Source organism: Mustela nivalis (assembly GCF_964662115.1).
Source record: "Mustela nivalis genome assembly, chromosome: 2".
NCBI classification, from domain to species: domain Eukaryota; kingdom Metazoa; phylum Chordata; class Mammalia; order Carnivora; family Mustelidae; genus Mustela; species Mustela nivalis.
In genome coordinates this window covers 116,253,721-116,259,720 of record NC_139021.1, presented here as the reverse complement: position 1 = coordinate 116,259,720, position 6,000 = coordinate 116,253,721, and positions in this window count along the sequence as shown.

The window sequence follows — 6,000 nt, the reverse complement described above, 5'->3', positions numbered from 1 at the left end:
GATGTCTGTTCATTTCCTTGGTCCATTTATATGCAGACCTGGGTACATACCTTAGATAATTTATATGTAATCTTTTATGTATCTTCTATATTCACCATTGTGGTGAATATTTTCTTCAGTTTTTTTATTTATGCTTTGGTATAAGTGATTTTAACATGCAGAAATTTTATATTTGAATATGCTCAAAATCTTCTATTTTTATGTACTCAGAAAATTCACCCCAGACACATCTCACATCATTCTCCTCATGATGCCTCGTGGCCTATAAACATTTTCTCATTGCTTTCCACAGACCTGGGTGCAGCCCCTTCATGGCCTTACAGATGCTGGCTCCTTTCCTGAAATTTCTCCCATCACATCTCCTTGTCCTTCCTCCACACTGGTTACCTCCTGCACTCCCTTCATACCTTTCTACCTCAGCTCCAGTATGCCTTCCTCAGGGTCATGGTCAAGGTCAGGTATTCTGGCCAACACTCTGTAGAGTAACTGGGTAATAATTATATAGTCTAAAAGTCAATATTGAATTAATATCTCTTTGGGTTAATGTCCCTGCCTTTCTCTATTCTCATCCTTAAACCCATAATGCCTTAGCAGGAGGCCTGGCAAACAGACACTGTTGATATTTTACTGTATTAATTAATCGTATTTAAAATTACAGACACTTAACAGGAGGTAGCTTTACTTCTATTTTTGTCTGTTTGATTGTTCTGTTTTTCCCATTTAATTCTCTTTGCCTCTGGGTTTTATATGTTGACATTTGACATAAATCTATTTACCAATGCTTTCCAATATGTCTGTGTACCTGACTGATAAAGCAAGTCTCTCCTTCTTGCTCCTTTAACAATACTGCAGAATTTTTTTCCAATGTGCCACTATGGGTAAAGTGAAGATCAGTCTATGGAAAGCCAGCCTGATGGGCTTGACTCTTGGCAGCCCCACTTATTAATTATATCATCTGGAACACATTGCATAATTTCTGTGTCTGTTTCTTCATCTTTAAGGAGGACACAATAACAGTACTTCCTCAAGGGGCTATTATGAGGGTTGGCATACGTAAACTACTTAAATGTATGTGACTGGCACATAAAAAGGATTTGGTAAATAGTAATGATTTTTTTTCATCAAAGTTTCTTATAAGAAAAGCATTTGAAATCTAATGGAAATGACACTAGATCCATAAATTTGCAAGGACTTGATACTATTTAATAATAGTCACTCTTCTACCATGATCACATTTTTTTATTTATTCATTTCCTCTGTGATGCCTCTCTGCACAAACTCCTCACATTGACCCCCACATGCATTTTTCTCCTATGCTTATTTCCAAATATTTATAGCTATGTTACTATTATAAATAGTGTATTTCTATCCTACTTCCTAAATATTTAAGAAACAGGGACACCTGGATGGCTCAGTTAAGCAGCTGGCTCCTGATTTCAGCTCAAGTCATGATGTCAGGGTTGTGAGACTGAGCCCCAGGGTCAGGCTTTGGGCTCAGCAGGGAGTCTGGGATTCTCCATCTCTCTCCCTCTGCCCTTACCCACTCCCCCACCCCAACACTCTCTCTTGTGCTTTCTCTAAAATAAATAAATCTTTAAATAAATACTTAAGAGCAAAAGTTTTGTTTATTTGCCTTTCAGGTAGCAATGTCATTTAGTTCTTTTAATGTATTCTCTTTTGATAATTTAGAGGTTCAGACTGTCTGCAAACAATGGCCACTTTTTGTGTAATTCCCATAGTTATACTTCTTACTCTTGCTTCATTGACTTAATCTTCTAGTTTGATGTTCTCAAATGCTCCAGTGGTATATTCTCCAGAAGCTATCTTCATGGAGGGTTGATATATGATTTGAAGATAGCAGGCAGTCACGTAAGTCTGGGAAGAACTGGGCTAAATCAACAAACGTTCTCTTACTCATACAGATGAGAAGGTGAGACAGAGAGTAACTTGCCCCAAAACATAAAAACAGAACACGGATTCAAAACTGAATTTTGATTCATACATAACTGTATAACTAAATAAGCTACAATGATCCATGAAAATGAGTGAACTAAAAATGATTAAAGATGTTAAACTGTGCAAAGCATAACAAAAAAAATGTAAGTGGCCTGTTTGCAGTGGTCTTAATTCTCATCCTTATAATTCAATTCATCAATTATGAGAAAAACTAGTCAGTTGGGCTCCTTGCTATGAGCTGATGACCCATAGCAAGGGTCATAGCTCAAAATAATAATTTATTTTGACCCATAGCTCAAAATAATAATTTATTTTGAGCAATTCAGCTAACCTCTCCATTCCTTGTTATACACATTTCTGAAGTGAGAACAGTTATGTAAGTACTTTCCCGCATGTAATGTATTTGTTCTCAAGAAGAAAAAGTATAAGCTGATGCCCATTCCATGTATGTTAAAGGAAAAATTATCTGCAAGATATCTATTATGAATCATCACTAATTTGCAAAAGATTTGGCAATAAATGGTGTCCAAACGTATATTTTATACACATTTGTACTAGAAAGATATTTATGGGGCTCCTTGGTGGCTCAGTAAGGTTTAGCATCAGGTCATGATCTCAGGGTCCTGGGATTGAGCCCAGCACTGGGCTTCACACTGAGCAGGGAGTCTGCCTGTCCCTCTGTTCCTCCCCCTGCTCATGCTCTCTCTCTCAAATAAATGAATCAACTCTTAAAAAAAAAAATAAAGTCCATACTATAGTCTATTAAAAAAATAGGAATAAGATAGAGAAGCTGTCTTCAAAATATAGTATAGTAACTTAAAGGCAGGAAATTATATAAAAATGTATTAAGAAAGATAGACGGTAAAGTTCCAGAAGACACATAAAAGCAGTGCTGTGAGGTTGACAGTGAGCAGGGATGGAAAGAAGGCACAGGTCATTGCTATGTATGTAACTCAAGATTTAAAAATTTTAAAGCACTTGGCATATATTTGTATTTTATATATAGTCTGCCTTTCTTTCTTCTACAAACCTTATTAAATGCCTGTGTTGCCATCTGACATTACAGAAAATAAAGAAATCAGTTCCTTTGCTAACAAAGCTCCTAAATTTATGAATGACGTAGAGTGTATGAAATGAAAGCTACAACAGAGGTATGTAAAAAGCTCCGCAGAAGCACGGAAGAGACAAAGTAGACTATGCTGGAGGTGTGTCTGTAAAACAGCTAAAATGCTCCCGACTGGGGAAGCCTAGCAAACCATTTCAACCAGAAGCAGCATCCACAGGGCAGGAAGGCACAAAAGAACCCAAGGATTCCGTCACAGAAACCAAGGCCATCCTTTACGGAACACAAACTACATACCAAGTGTGTACTCTATCTCCTTTAATTGTCTAACAGCCAATGAGAAGGTTTTCTACTACCCTCACTTTAGAATCAAGGAAACTGCAAACTTTCAGGGGTGGAGTAATTGGTGTAAAGTCCTCAGTGATAGTTGTGTTGCTGGACTCAGATTCTATTCTGTCTGTTGTCAGCCTGGGCACCTGGAACAAGACTGGGAGAAAACAAATCACTGAGGCCCTAAAAGAAAATCTCCAAGAGCCCACAAGTGGTCGTGTGTGCCACAGTAGACAATGCCACCTTTTACTCTCTGGGCAGTCACAATGGTAACAGTGATAAAATGGGGACAATTGTCACGTATGTAGCGTTCATAAAACACCAGGTACTTTCCTGACAAGGGCAGGCTGGGGATGAAGCCACAGAGGTGGTCAGGGCACAGGATGTAAAGAGGCGCTCGCCTGCAGGGCCGCCTGTCCCGTCCCGAACACTGCACATACAAAAGGATGTGTAGCCAGAAGCCCTCAAGGTTGGGAACAATACAACAGACAGCAAGTGTTCTCATACCCAAGAGCAAGATGCTGCCAGTGCAGAGTAAGAGGGGCTGCGAGCTGCTCAGTCCCAGTGGGATCACCCACCACCCCCTCTCCCATAGCAGCCAACCCAGGGGAGCTCTGTGCTACCTCTGTCTCCTCAGGCCTCACTGCCTTCCCCACATCAGGAGACACAGGGGATCCTTCCCCTTCTTCAGCCATCAGAGAAGGGCCTACCATGTCACTTAGCATTTTTCCCCCGGAGGCGAGGGTGTGTAGACTGTCGAGATGGCCCAAAGCTGCTGAACCAAGAGAAATACAGGGTGGCGGTGAGGGAAACTGCCCTTCCACAGATGACCTTTGGGAAAGGGATCTCACTGGAGAAGGCCGCTGGGAGGAGTCGAGTGCTTCATCAGAACGAAACGGCTGGGATGAAATGTGAAGATAACTGAGCAGCCAGAGAAGGCACTCCCTGAATCGACAGTATCACAGCTGGAAGCTTCCTGCAGAGGACGTCTAAGGACTGTGCAAAACGTCTTATGAGAAGCTAGGTTTTCACCCCTTGCAAGCCCATGACATGGCACTGCATGGTGCTCCCTCATGTGACTAGCCACGTCACAACAGTGCCAGCCACATGGCCCCTCTGCGTCGATCCCCTTCCCCCGGGGTACAATTCAGAGAGTAGAAACCATGGAACCGGAATGTGTGTGTGCCTCCAAAATTCACGTGGAAATCCCAACCCCAGTGTGAAGCTCATGTGATGCTCTTGGGATGTGGGGGCCCTTGTAAGTGATTAGGTCATTTGACTCAACTGTCCTCCCCACCCCAAGAATGGAAGAAGTGCTCTCATAAAGAAGACCCCAGAAAGATCTCTCATCCCTTCTGACATGTGAGGACACAGTAAGAAGGCAATGGCTGTGAACCCAGAAGCTGGCCCTCATCAGACAGCGGTTCTGCCAGTACCTTGATCTCAGACTTACTGTCCTCAGAACTGTGAGAAACAAATGTGAATTTTCAAGGACACCATTCAAGTTTTATGTGGGAGTTTCAAAAAAAATCCCTGAGCTTCCTTTTTTCCTCCTTCTTCCCCCTTTCTCTTCCTTCCTTTCTCTTACCCTTCAGAACAATTCTGTGTCCATCTTGTGCAGGTAGATAATAAGTACTTGTGCAGGTGCATAATAAGTGCTACAGTTTGGTCAGAGTGGAGGGGACATGGAGGTGGACAGGAGCAGTTGGAGGGGACTGAGGGGGCCCTCCCAGTGCAGTCAGAGGAGTAAGACAGACCTGTTTCTCTTGTTTCAACCCTTGCCTTACTTGGTGTTTTCTCCTCTGTCTCCTAGTCCTTCACCATTTTTATTTTTCGCTCTTCCTCTCCTTTCTAAACCTTGAAAAACTACAGAAATGGCAAAAAAAAATCCCACACCTTTTGAAAGTACCATTCTGCCAGTTGCCAGGAGGGAATGGATCCAATGATCGCCAGTGAGAGGCATGAAAGAAAAATCTCCAGTCTTTTCCACTGAAGTTTTTGGAGCAGATGAAGAGAACACGGAGAAAATTTCAAGTTGGGTCAGACCACAAACACACAAACAGACACCCCTCCTCGCCTAACCCCAGGAATTATGGCAAACCTCCCGCAGGCGGGCATAGCCTTGATGCTCCGTGGGCACTCCTAGCGTGACCAGGTTAATAAAGACTTTCACCTCCAAGTGAGTCACACAGATGACATTATCCACATGGAAAGGGAGCCATGGTCCAGTGTGGGAGGATAGAGATGAGGGAATGGAGGATTCCCATAAGAGGGGGAAGCACATTACAGGGCATTCAAGTAGGACCCAGAGTTAGGGATCTACTTTGTGATCAAGAAATTCTGGAAGCTGCAAAGGGAAGAGATTTTTATATATGTTATTTGATGCACCCTTCAGTATCAAACACATAGTACGTGTAGATACAAAATGAGAATTAATGTAATGAATGAATCAATAAGCAAACCATCTGAAAGATAGTTAAGAATATAAATATGAAGAACATTATTAATTCTAGCATAGCTGATATTCCCTGTTTTTAAACAAGGGGAACACATTTTTTGTTTTATTAAGCCATGAAGTTGTTAGGGATTTGGTTTTCTTGATGAGAGGGCTCTCCTGTTTCATGAATGTTAATCCTTGGTATCCAAAATGC